This window comes from Carcharhinus amblyrhynchos, chromosome 20, assembly GCF_965287045.1.
Source record: "Carcharhinus amblyrhynchos chromosome 20, sCarAmb.v2.hapA, whole genome shotgun sequence".
Lineage (NCBI taxonomy): Eukaryota > Metazoa > Chordata > Chondrichthyes > Carcharhiniformes > Carcharhinidae > Carcharhinus > Carcharhinus amblyrhynchos.
The window spans coordinates 28,334,118-28,348,368 of record NC_137343.1 but is presented as its reverse complement, the minus strand read 5'-3'; the positions used below and the strand labels follow the sequence as shown (position 1 = coordinate 28,348,368).

The 14,251-nt window shown below is 41.8% G+C and overlaps 1 pseudogene; it reads right to left on the bottom strand.

The window, feature by feature from the left end:
- Positions 1 to 1,839: 1,839 nt before the first annotated feature.
- On the bottom strand, positions 1,840 to 2,882 carry LOC145356084 (hydroxycarboxylic acid receptor 3-like; annotated as a pseudogene).
- Between the last annotated feature and the right edge of the window lie 11,369 nt (positions 2,883 to 14,251).

The window sequence follows — 14,251 nt, the reverse complement described above, 5'->3', positions numbered from 1 at the left end:
GTGCTGCATACCCGGTGCTGGGTTATCTCCTGCATTGAGCTGGAATGCTCAAAGAAAAAGCCCAAAGTAGTCATTGAGGTCTTTAAAACACTCCCCAATTTCTGATAGGACAGTGTAACAACAACTTGTACTGATAAGCTGCCTGTAGCTTAATCAAACGTCCTATTAATACAAGCCAGTAAGTAAAATAGATGGGAGCAACCCTCAGTCAAAGTAGCACACCTTAGAAGATAGCTTTCTGCCATTCATATCTCTGTGACGCTGATCTCGCACTTCCAAATACATCCGATCACAGAGGTGCAATGCTCTCCTCAGACCCGAAGATTTTCCTGTGTTTAAACCTCCTCACCACTGCTGCAGAGAAATGTAAATGTGTCAGTGTTTAGCCTGCGGGGTTCCTTTCAGGCAGAAGGAACCATGGAACTGAAATGCTTGCAATTTTCTCTCACTCTTTTGACTGGAAGTTACTTACATTGCTTTATAACTGCAGTGTCTGAACATTTAGCATATTTGGTAAAAAGCTGCTGAGATTTAAAGAGACCTTTGTACAGGGAAATAATAGTTTTTCCTCTGAGGACTTCATTGCTCTTGCACTTGATGAGGATGATGATAAAGGAATAATAGGGGAAGCGAGGACAATGCAACAGCATCCATACAGACAACATCTGATCAACACATACCCACACAACAGAATATCTATCTGGATTTTCCCTCTGGGAAGAATCTGAGAAGTTTTTGGAACTTGTCTCACAGCCTCTTTCCTCACAGGAACGGAAAAACAGAATGGACCATCCAGCTCATCGGTTATTCTGCTGTTCAATTAGATCATAGCTGACTGCTATCTCCAGGGACTCTGCAATGTCTGTGTCTTTGAAGGTGATAACAGTCTTTCACTTTAACACATCCACACAACCACCTGTGGCACGGATCACATCAGCCAGTCAATTGATCAGCAGTGATTATCAAATTTGGTTAATTGCCTTGTTCAGATGCTTCTGATGTGGAGCCAGTACAGCAGAGAGGAAGACACCCATCAACGTCTTCCAAATAGTTAAATTCCTACAAAGCAAGGTGCAACTGATGCCACCCACAACAGGATAGCCCTTCACTTTCCTCTAACCAGCTTCCCTTTCCTCCTTGCTCTCATCTTTACAACAGAAGGATCCACTCCTTGTGGAAGAATATATTTTATCATTGAAAATCCCTGATCACATTGTGTAGTAAAATACTGTAAGTTTTCTGGTAAAGCAATGTCATGTTTTGACTGCAGACATTTTTCCAATATCCCAATCCTTCTTATTTAGCAACAGGAATAACTTTGTTTTTATTGCGTTAACCAGCAGCCAGAAGACAAAGAATGAGATACATTTCTTCCATTTCATTCTACAACTCACTTTCTTTCTTTTAATTCTCTTCTTTCTCTCTACTTAATGCATTTTGGAGTCATTTTTTGAAAACCTCTACTCCTAGGTTATATCACATTTCCTTTTGGAACTGTGAAGAGCTGTCAGCAACGACGTGCTGGAGGACTATGTTGGGATTGGGTGGAGTGGGATGTGGCTAAAACGGGTGTAGTTGGTAATGTTCCTGATGCAGAAGCTGTTCTGCCAATGTTTTCTAACCATTCATTGACCATTGCTTAGCATGATCTGAAAACCCCTGTAGAAATCATCATGCGATAAAAAATATTTTGCACATGGATAAGTTGAATTAAAAATCGCAGTTTATTTTAAAACATATTTGTTAGAAACAGATTGGCTGGTTTATAAATGTAACAAAATCGCCTTATTTCCAGCATTTTGCAATTATTGACACTTCTTTAATTACACAAGCTGACAATTAACCACTGTGTATTGCAGTCGATGTGATATCTGACTGGGATTGATCACGGGGATTACACTCCGGGATCCTTTTTAGTTCCAGATCCACAACCATTTCTCCTCTGGGTTCTCCTTGTTGCATTGAAGGACGGGTTGTTGATCTAAAGCATCTTAAACTAAAAGGGGTAACTGCTTTCATCATAGTATTTTTGAATTTCGGACTTGGAAAGTAGTAAATCACTGGATCCAGCACTGTGTTCAGATATGTCATGAACAGTGTATTACAAAATACCTCAACGGCTATTTCATACGATTTGCAGCCTTCAATGCCTGTTAGTCTGGTAACTAAAACAGCGATTACAGCAATGTTTGTGGGCAAGAAACACAGTACAAAAACTGCTGCCACAGCCATCACAAGCTTTACTGCTCGTTTATATTTACCCCTCGATTCAGTTTTCATCTGTTTTAATTTCCAGATTATGCAGAATGTGGAGACGAGGATAATCGGACCTGGTAAAGCAAACTTGCAAATAAAAACAACGTTGGCCTAAATTGCTGCCTGACTGAAACGTGGGTCATGTCAAAGGGTTCACAGTATCATCGTCGTGATTGAAGGTATGTGATTCTGCTAAAAGGTGCGAACAAATAGCGACTGCAAAAGTCCACAAGGCGCCTGTTACCTTCACTGCACAGCTTGTAGGCATCTTGTTCATTCTGTGGTGAGGGTGGACCATTTTAAAATCGCGATCGATCGACATAACTGTGAGGAACATGATGTTTTCTATCCGGTTTAAGGAAATCAAAAATGTATACAACATCACTAAAGATCCAGTTCTTCCTCCTTATGTAGTAATCTGCTCGAAATAGTAAACAGCAAATTAACAGAACGTCTGCAATCGCCAGATTGAGTGAACACTTTGTTTTCCAGGATTTTACATGAAAACAGAAGATCCATAAAGCAATCACATTTCCAATGAATCCGAGGATAAATGTCACAATAATTATGGGTGGATTATAGGATGAAGGAATCTCTTTCTCAAAAACACACGTCTCGTTGTCCATTGTAGGCAGCATTGCAGTAAATTCAGCCACACAGCGCATAAATGAGTTGATGAACTGAACATCCCACAGCTTTATATAGAGTACTTGCACTTTACATCATGCTCTAATATTACAAAGTTACAGCAAAATTCCAGAAACCCTTAAACACATATTTACAACAAAGTCACCATATCTTTTGGAATACATTTATGTTCTGAAAATAGTTATTTGTTAAAATGCTGACTTATCAGAACATTGAATTATATAGACTGAAATTGCTCTGAGAGAGCGGTTCAAAATTTGCTGATAATAGAACGCAGAACAGTACAGCACAGTACAGGCCCTTCAGCTCTCGATGTTGTGCCAAGCAATGTCCGAACCCAAGATCAAGCTATCCCACTCCCTATCATTTTGGTGCGCTCCATGTGCCTATCCAGTAACCGCTTGAAAGTTCCTGAAGTGTTCGAATCCACAATCACAGCAGGCAGTGCATTCCACACCCCAACCACTCTCTGAGTAAAGAATCTACCTCGGACATCTCTCCTATATCTCCCACCATGAACCTTAAGTTATGCCCCCTAGTAACAGCTACATCCACCCGATGAAATAGTCATTGCACGTCCACTCTATCTATCCCCCTCATCATCTTATAAACCTCTAATAAGTCACCTCTCATCCTCTGCTCTAAAGAGAAAAGACCTAGCTCCCTCAACCTTTACTCATAAGACCTACCATCCAAAGCATCCTGGTAAATCTCCTCTGCACTCTCTCCATTGCTTCCACATCCTTCTTATAATGACGTGACCAAAACTGCACACAGTATTCCAAATGTGGTCTCACCAAGGTCCTGTATAGTTACAGCATAACCCCACAGCTCTTAAACTCAAACCCCCTGTTAATAAACGCTAACACACTATAAGCCTTCTTCATGGCTCTGTCCACTTGAGTGGCAACATTCAGAGATCTGTGAATATGAACCCCAAGATCTCTCTGTTCCTCCACATTCTTCAGAACCCTGTCATTGACCCTGTAATCTGCATTCAAGTTTGTCCTACCAAAATGAATCACTTTGCACTTATCAGGGTTAAACTCTATCTGCCACTTTTCTGCCCAGCTCTTCATCCTATCAATGTCTCTTTGCAGCCTACAAGAGCCCTCCACCTCATCCACCACTCCGCCGATCTTGGTGTCATCAGCAAATTTACTAACCCACCCTTCAGCCCCCTCTTCCAAGACATTGATAAAAATCACAAATAGCAGAGGACCCAGCACTGATCCCTATGGTACATCGCTGGTAAATGGCCTCCAGCCTGAAAATTTTCCCTCCACCACCACCCTCTGTCTTCCATGAGACAGCCAGTTACTTAGCCAATCGGCCACATTTTCTTCTATCCCACACCTCTTTACTTTCTTCATTAGCCTACCATGGGGAACCTTATCAAAAGCCTTACTAAAATCCACGTATGTGACATCAACTGCTCTACCTTCGTCTACATACTTAGTTATCCCCTCAAAGAATTCAATCAGATTTGTGAGGCAGGACTTACCCCTCATGAAACTGTGCTGACTATCCCAGATTAAGCTGCATCTTTCCAAATGGTCATAAATCCTATCTCTCAGGACCCTTTCCATTAATTTACCGACCACCAAAGTAAAACTAACTGGCCTATAATTACCGGGTCATTCCTATTTCCTTTCTTGAAGAGAGGAACAACATTCGCCACTCTCCAGTCCTCTGGAACAAACCCTGTGGACAGTGAGGACCCAAAGATCAAAGCTAGCGGCTCTGCAATCTTATCCTTTATCCTAGGATGTATCTCATCTGGCCCAAGAGACTCATCAACCCTCAGATTTTTCAAAATTGTTAATACATCTTCCCTCAGAACATCTACCTCTTCCATTCTATCAGCCTGTATCACACTCTCATCCTCAAAAACATGGCCCTTCTCCTTAATGAGCACTGAAGAGAAGTATTCATTCAATGCCTCTCCCATCTCTTCTGACTCCATGCACAAGTTCCCACTACTATCCTTGACTGGCCCTAACCTCACCCTGGTCATTCTTTTATTTCTCACGTAAGAGTAAAAAGCCTTGGGGTTTTCCTTTATCCAACTTGCCAAGGATTTTTCATGCCCTCTCCTAGCTTTCCTAAGCCCTTTTTTTAACTCATTCTAGCTACATTGTAAGCCTCAAGCGACCCAACTGAACTTGTTTTTTCATCCTTACATACGCTTCCTTTTTCCTCTTGACAAGACATTCGATCTCCTTTGTGAACCGTGATTCCCTCACTCAGCCATTTCCTCCCTGCCTGACAGGGACATACCTATCAAGGACACGCAGTATTTGTTCCTTGAACAAACACCACTTTTCATTTGTGTCCATACCTGACAGTTTCTATTCCCATCTTATGCTCCCTAATTCTTGCCTAATCACATCATGATTACCACTGCCCCGTTTATAAATTTTGCCCTGCCATGTGACCCTATCCCTCTCCACTGCAATAATAAAGGACACCGAATTGTGGTCACTATCTCCTAAGTGCTCTTCCACAAACAAATCTAACACTGGGCCTGGTTCATTACTCAGTACCAAGTCCAATGTGGTCCCACCTCTTGCCAGCTTATCCACATATTATGTCAGGAAACCCTCCTGCACACACTGTACAACAAATGTCCCATCCAAATTATTCAACCTATAAAGGTCCCAATCAATATTTGGAAAGTCAATGTCACCCATAATAACTACCCTATGACTTCCACACCTATCCATAATCTATTTGCCATTTCCTCCTCCACATCGCTATTACTATTTGGGGGCCTATAGAAAACTCCTAACAATGTGACCGATCCTTTCTTATTCCTAACTTCAGCCCATATTACCTCAGTAGGCAGATACCGCTCGAAATGCCTTTCAGCAGCCATTAACCTGTCCTTGATTAACAATGCTACTCCTCTACCTCTTTTACCACCTTCCTTACTCTTACTGAAACATCTATACCCTGGAACTGCCAACAACCATTCCTGTCCCTGTTCTAACCATGTCTCCATAATGGCCACAACATCATAGTTCCAAGTACCAATCCACACTCCAAGTGCACTTACCTTATTCCTGATGCTCCTTGCATTGAAGTAGCTACACTTCAACCCACCATCCTCTCTGCCCATACACTCCTGAATTGCCAACTGATTTTTCACTCATAATATTCAAGGCCTTCCCAATGAAGTACACAGGACAATCATTCATTCCCTTCTGTGAGACTTGTTTCTTGGTCTCACTGTTGGATGTAATTGCTGTGAAATTAAACAGTTTGCAACATTAATTGTACAGAATTGGTGGCTGGATCCCTGAGAGATTGTGTGAAAGATTGAATGTTTTTGCCTATTCAACACAAAGGAATACTGAATGAAGAGTTGGAAATCCTGGAAGTGGAGCCTTGCTGGGAACAGTTGAGGGTAAGCATTGTTTGAAAGAAGATCCTAAGGCATCTCCTCTCTTTTGAGAGTAGAGTTTAGAAACACTTGTGTAGAAGCTGGAGTCCAGTAAGATTAGTTGATTCACGGATCTGGAAGTGGGGAGAGGGGTGGGGGGGGGGGGGGGGGGGAGGGGGGGGGGGTGGGTGGAAATTTGAGGAGATCCACAGAAGCTTGGTTGGCTGGCATCTGTCACTAGGTTTCACAGTGGAGTGTGTCTGACCACGGTTAGCCTGTTGCATGACAAGAACTGTGTATTTACTAAGAATATTAAAGCAGAGGATACATTTTGTAACCTGTGTTTAACTTAAAATCTGTGTACATTTGTGAAAATAAGTGGAAGTGAAGGAGTTTTATATTGTACTCAAACTTCTCATGTTTCATGTTTTTCTCCAACATGTTCAGATCTTGATATCTAACCATAATACACGCAGCATGAAGTTCCTGTTGAAACTCCCAATAGAAATATTAATGTTAAATAAACACTAATGAAATGGAATTGACATAATTTGGAGATCAATACAACATAATTCCTTTGTTCCAAACCTGCCACCTTTTTTTATGCTTCAGGAAATTCCACTTTCTCCAAGCCAGTCAGACAAAGAAGGCAGAGGGGTCTCAGTGTGAGACCATCAAGACACTGAATGTCCACTCTCTCTCTCTCTCTCTCTCCAGTCATTTTGCATATTTGTGCCCTGTCTGGTGTTTAACCAGACACATAATGTGGGCAGCTTCTTAATCGTGGAATGATAGAATCACAGTGCAGAAGAAGCTTTTCAGACCATCAAGTCTGCACCAACACATTAGAAACAGCTGAACTCCCACCTAATGCCATGTACCAGCACTTGGCCCATCGCCTTCAATGTTATGATGTGCCAGATTCAACTCAGCAGTTGCTGCCTCTAGAAGAATAGATGGAAATCATCTGTTAACATCTTTAATTCATCTTGAATCCAGAAAGACTATCAGGACTAGCCTCAAATGATCTCCTTCATCCTTACTATACCACATTAGTTGGTTTAGGACATGTTCCCTTCCCAAGAGTGAAATGATGACCCTCATTTCCCAGAGGAGACAACTGACCTGTGAGGATAGTTTGAAACTTCAGGTAATATATGGTTTCAAGTCCAGGTTTGTTCCCACAATCTTGCCACCAATTACCATGTCCACAACTTCAGGCAGCATTTCTGGTACACTTTGTAACTCACCTTGTGGTTACAGGATTGTTATTGACTTCTTCAAAAGAGAAAATATTATCACTCAAACTATTCAATGTCAACCCATTGGGTAAAGGTAATCTTGGGAGTCCATCAGTGTTCCAACGCAGATTTGATTGACAATATTGTATTGTGTGTGTCTGTGTGTGTACTAACAACAGCAATGTCCATCTTTGTAACCAGCTCACTGCCAGGTGCGCAGCCTGGGTATTGTTGTTAGTGGTCAGTGGTCCAATGGAAAAGTAAATTTCCTTCCATTTTTGTATTAGTAGAAATGTTTGGTCCTGAAAATGATGCTGAGACCTTCCTTCTCTATCTGTGCATAGTTCATTTCTGCTTTGCTCAATGATCTTGATGCAAATATTATTGACTTCTTTTCACTATTGGGCATTATGTGAGAAACTACTGCTCCTACGCCATAAGATGATGCATTGCCAACCAGCTGCAAAGATAACTTCAGAACAAAGTGTGTCAGTACTTCTGAATTTAATAATGCCTGTCTAGCTAGTATGAAGGCCTTCTTGCAACACCCATTTTAACACCCATTTTCCACCCATTTTCATTTCCAGTTTTGACACAACAAGTTGTGTAAAGGCTTGAGAATATTTGCTAAATTAGGAACACATTTTCCATAGTAGTTTCATGAGACCAAAAATGCTCAAACTTGATTTAGATTCTGTTATGGGTTTTACTTTTGAAGGTGATTTGAACATCCATTTACATGTGGTGCCCCAGATATTCCACAGGAAATGTCAAGAATTCTTACATAATTGTAGTCCATTTTAAACATCACCTACTTCATTTCTTCCAGTAACTAAGATATTGCCTAAGGAGCTCTGAACACCTTGTCTGCTTACAATTTGATTCATGGCATGTTGAAACAATGCAGGTGTGACATAATGCCAGAAGAAGTCTTTTACATCTGAATAGCCCTTTGTGCGCCACAGTTTTGTTTAAACGGGCTGCAGGGAAAAGCCTGGGAACTACATCAGTAGTGGGTAAATTGTTGGAAGGTATTTTGAGAGACAGGATCTACAGGCATTTAGAGATGCAAGGACTGATTAGGGACAGTCAGCAGGGCTTTGTGAGTGGAAAATCATGTCTCACAAATTTGACTGTTTTTTGAAGGGGTAACCAAGAAGGTAGATGAGGACAGTGCAGTTAATGGTGTCTACATGGATTTTAGCAAGGCCTTTGACAAGGTACCACATGATAGGTTGTTACGTAATGTTAAATCTCACGGGATCCAGGGTGAGGTATCTAAATGGATACAAAATTGGCTTCTTGACAGAAGCCAGAGAGTGGTTGTAGAGAGTTGTTTTTCAAACTGGAGGCCTGTGACTAGCGGTGTGCATCAGGGATCAGTGCTGGGTCCACTGTTAATTGTCATTTACATTAATGATTTGGATGAGAATATAGGAGGCACGGTTAATAAATTTGCAGATGACTCTAAGATTGGTGGCATAGTGGACAGCGAAGAAAGTTATCTCCAATTGCAATGGGATCCTGATCAATTGGGCCAGTGGGCTGATGAATGGCAGATGGAGTTTAATTTAGACAAATGCGAGGTGATGCATCTTGGTAGATTGAACCTGGGCACGACTTACTCAGTTAAGGATATGAAGAGTTACAGAACAAAGAGATCTAGGGGTACATGTTCATAACTCTTTGAAAGTGGAGTTACAGATGGACAGAGTGGTGCAGAAGGCATTCGGCATGCTTGGTTTCATTGCTCAGAACATTGAATGCAGGAGTTGGGACGTCTTGTTGAAGTTGTACAAGACATTGGTAAGGCCACACTTGGAATACTGTGTGCAAACCTGGTCATCCTATTATAGAAAGAATATTATTTAAGTCGAAAAAGTGCAGAAAAGATTTACTAGGATGCTACTGGGCATTGATGGATTGAGTTATAAGGAGAGGCTGGATAGACTGGGACTTTTTTCTCTGGAGCGTAGGAGGCTGAGGGGTGATCTTATAGAGGTTTATAAAATAATGAGGGGCATGGATCAGCTAGATAGTCAATATCTTTTTCCAAAGGTAGGGGAGTCCAAAACCAGAGGGCATAGGTTTAAGGTGAGAGGGGAGAGATACAAAAGCATCCAAAGGGGCAATTTTTTCACACAGAGGGTGGTGAGTATCTGGAACAAACTGCCAGAGGTAGTAGTAGAGGTGGGTACAATTTTGTCTTTTAAAAAGCATTTAGATAGTTACATGAGTACGATGAGCATAGGGATATGGGCCAAATGCAGGCAATTGGGATTAGCTTAGGGATTTTTAAAAGAAGGGTGGCATGGTGTAAACCCATGCTATAAACCTCTATGACCTCTATGATTGTTGCATTGTGAATCTGGATCTATGTTCATCTGGAGATGAGGTTGACTCAGGTCAACATTACTAAAATGCAACCAGCAACCAGCAAATGAATCATCAATTAAAGGCAGCGGGTACTACTTTGCACACAGTACCATATTGATAATGACTTTAAAATCGCCATATATGCATACTGAACCTTTTTTTTCATCACAGGTACTATCAGCGTGGCCAAATCATTTATATTAATGGATTTGAAGACCCCCTCTTGATCAGCTTTCCTAATTCTGCCTTGACCATAGGCCTGATGGTGTACAGCACTGATTAGCCTTTAAGCATTTTGCTTGGCTTTGGTCCTTAAGCTTCAGACAAACTGAATTCACTTTCATGCTTCCAAGCTTTCCATTAAGGATATTGGCTTGTTTCTTTAAAATCTTTGGTCAACCTGTATCAGACTCTGTCATAAGATTCACCTCGGCTCAAGGTAGCTTGATTCTCTCCAGGCAGGTTCTTCCGATTAGAGCTGGATAGTTATCTTTAATGATGTGCAGGGATAAGTCTATGGTCTGTCTGTTCAGCTACACATTTATACCGATGCAAGCCCTTAATTGAACCACTTCTCCTGCATAGATTTGTAGTATTATCTTTGTAGATTTTAAGGTGATATGTCATAGTTTCTCTTGGTGAACAGTTTCTGGTATCAGTGAGACAGCTGCCCCAGTGCCCACTTCCATCTTCACTGGCTGTCCATCCAATAGTAGAGTTACCCAGTAACAGTTTGTTACTTGTGCAATGGCCAGCTCTTTCAATGACAATTCATCATCTGACGATCACTATGGTCCTTTATCATGCTCTTTCAGTATCATGTGGATCCTTTTCCCTTAATTCAGTTTTCTGTTTGATACTTTTGGCTCTTGCTCTTTATAATTCTTCTTTCAAGCTTATTGATTCTTTCTCCAACACGCACATTTGATTTTCCCCCTTTTCACCATAATTCCTGCATTTCACATCAGTGCATTAGCAGTCAGTTGCTGTGTGTCCAGTTTTTTCTACACCGGTAGCAATTTCAAACCGGTATCTGTGTTCAAGTTACCTTATGGTCTTTAGGGAGCGAGCTTAATTGTCAGCCTTCCTTAGCTGCTAATTCGATAGACATCCTGACTTTTAAAGCCTTCTTCAGGTTTAGTTGCTTTCTGTTAACAGACTTTATGAATAGCTTTGCTTCTTAATACACATACTAGTCTGTCTCTAATGGTACTCTTCAAGACATCTTCAAATTCACATTATTCAGCTAATTTCTTTAAGGTAGCTACAAACTGTGTGATTGATTCACCTTCTTGCTGGTTACATTTATGGAACCTGAACCTCTTAGCATTGACCAAAGGTTTAGGTGAGAAGTGGCCTTCTATAGCTCCACAAATTCATTATAGGTTTTTCTGACAGCACCAGTTTAATGTTTCCCTCCCCCCTCCCATAGTACTCAGAAAAATTGGAATGACAATGTCTGCCACAATGTTATTTGTTTGGGCATAAGAATCACATTTTTTTCTGTTTCAGGTCCACCGCTGGGTGTTCTCACAATCCCATGGTGCCAAAAGCTCCTCCCATTTCTATATAGGAAGGACTTTGTGTGCCACAAAGTTTTTAGAACTACCTCGCTTCTTTTTCTTTCAAACAAGGTTACCCTGAGCTCAGCCTGTTTCCTTCTGTGTTTTGCCAGCTCTAACTTACTGTTCCAGGGTACTTGCTACTCACAGTGGTCCCTGTACTGTTCCAGATGGTCCTGGGCAAAGCATGTAGCGAAATTTTTTTTGATATTGTCTACTCTGAAATCTTGGTTTAAATTTTGGTTCTTTTGATAGTGTCACCGATGTTTGGTACACCTCCGTCACCAGCTTTCTTTTTCACTGGTCTGTAGCATGGATTGACGATTTTTCTATATATTTTTTCATTTCCCCAGGGAGTATGCCAGTGAGGCTCCGACCTCCTTGTTACCAGTTTTTTTGTTGTTGTATTTTAAAAGATAGTCTTACAGGTCATGAAGGTACAAATAAACTGGAGAGTTTTTGGAAAGGTGTTTACTCTGCAGAATGTTAGGATAGACTGCCCGGTTGCCCACATAAATGGCCTGTAACATCATCAACACATCGCATGATCAGACACTTAAAGCGACCTTGTTCCGTCTGGGAACCAACATGAATATACAACAGTGGCTATTAAAGTAGGTAAAGTGTGTTGCCAAAACATGTAGACACCAATCCAACAGGAAAAATAATTAAAATTGTCTGATTCTTTACATCGTTCTAGGAAAATAAGAAAAATTGTTTCTGAAGTACTGATTCTGCTCTTCATGTCCATGAACTGGCTCCATAGAGAGAATCCATCCCTCTTGTGGAACAAGCCTGTAAATGCAAAATTAATTTGTTGAATCTTTGGAGGAAGGAAACATGGAGGGAACAAGAAGGAGGCAGAAAGAGTCATAGATAGGAGCTTTAGAGACGTCACACCCAAGGTGCAGGCAGATGGATGGGTCACCACCAGAAGGGGCAGGCAGTTAGTACAGGAATCCCCTGTGGTCATCCCCCTCTCTAACAAGTATATCGTTTTGGATACTGTTGAGCGAGATGGGCTGTCAGGGGATAATAGCAGAGGCAACCAAAGCAGTGGCATCATGGCTGGCTCTGTTGTTAAGCAGGGAGAGACAAAGAGGACTAGAGCAATTGTTATAGGGGACTTTATAGTTAGGGATGCAGATAGATGTTTCTATGGATGTGAAAGGAACTCCAGGATGGTATGTTGCCTTCCCGGTGCCAGGGCCCAGGATGTCTCTGAATAGACAAAAAGCATTCTGAAGGGAGAGGGTGAACAGCCAGAAGTCATGGTACGTATTAGTACTAATGACATAGGTAGGAGGAGTGATGAGGTCCTGCATCAACAGTTTGGGGAGTTAGGTAAAAAATTAAAAAGCAGGACCTCTAGGGTTGTGATTTCAGGATTACTCCCTGTGCCACATGCTAGTGAGGCTAGGAATAGGAAGATAATGCAGCTCAACATGTAGCTAAACAGCTGGTGTAGGAGGGAGGGTTTCAGATATCTGTGCCACTGGGGTCTCTTCCAGAGCAGATGGGACCTGTACAAGAAGGACAGGTTGCGTCTAAACTGGAAGGGCATAAATATTCTGGCCGGGAGGTTTGCTAGTGTCACATGGAGGATTTAAACTAGTGTGGGGGGGGGAGAAGAACCAAAGCAAAGGTAAATTAACTGAAGGGGAACCAGAGAGTAGGGTCAGTAAGACTCAGAAGCAGCAGGCAGGGTGGTGTTGCAAATCAAAGAGGGTCTGGTGGACTGAAGTGCACCTGTTTCAATGCAAGAAGTGTAACAACATCGTGGTACTAGGAACTACCATGTTGTTGCCATTACAAAGACGATTAAGGGAAGGACAGGATTGGCATCTTAACATTCCAGAATACAGATGTTTCAGGCGGGATAGAAGGGGATGTAAAGGGGTGGGGGAGTTGCACTACTGGTTAAGGAGAATACCACAGCTGTACTCCAGGAGGACACCTCAGAGGGCTCATTCAGCAAGGCAATATGGGTAGAGCTCCAGAACAGGTGTAGTCACAATGTTGGGGGTTTACCCAATGCCAGCGGGAGATGGAGGAACAGAGATGTAGGCAGATTTTAGCAAGGTATAAAAGTTGTAGGAGATTTTAACTTCCCCTATATTGAGTGGGTCTCACTTGTCCGAGCATGAATGGGGCAGAGTTTGTAAGAAGCATCCAGGAGGGCTTCTTGAAACAGTACGTAGATAGTCCAACTAGGGAAGGGGCCAACTGGTGTTGGGGAATGAGACCAGCCAGGTGATCAATGGTTCAGTAGTGGAGCAGATCAGGAACAGTGACCACAATTCAGTAAGCTTTAAGGTACTGATGGATAAAAATAAGTGCAGTCCTCAAGTGAAGGTGTTAAATTGGGGGAAGGCTAATTATAACAATATAAGGCAGGAACTGAAGCATGTAGATTGGAGTGGGGGGACAGATGTTTGAGGGCAAATCAACCTCTGGCATGTGGGAGGCTTTCAAGTGTAAGTTGATAGGTATTCAGGACCGGCACATTCCTGTAAGGATGAAGGATAAGTATGGAAAGTTTTGGGAACCTTGGATAACAAGAGATACTGTGAGCCTAGTCAAAGAGAAAAAGGAAGCATCTGTCAAAGCTAGGAGACTGGCAACACACGAAGTAAGTGTGGAATACAAGGAAAGTAGAAAGAAACAAGCAAGGAGTAAGGAGGGCTAAAAGGGGTCACGAAAAAGTATTGGCCAGCAAGATTAAGGAAAATCCCAAGACTTGTTGAACATATGTAAAGAGCAAGAGGGTAGCCAGGGAGAGG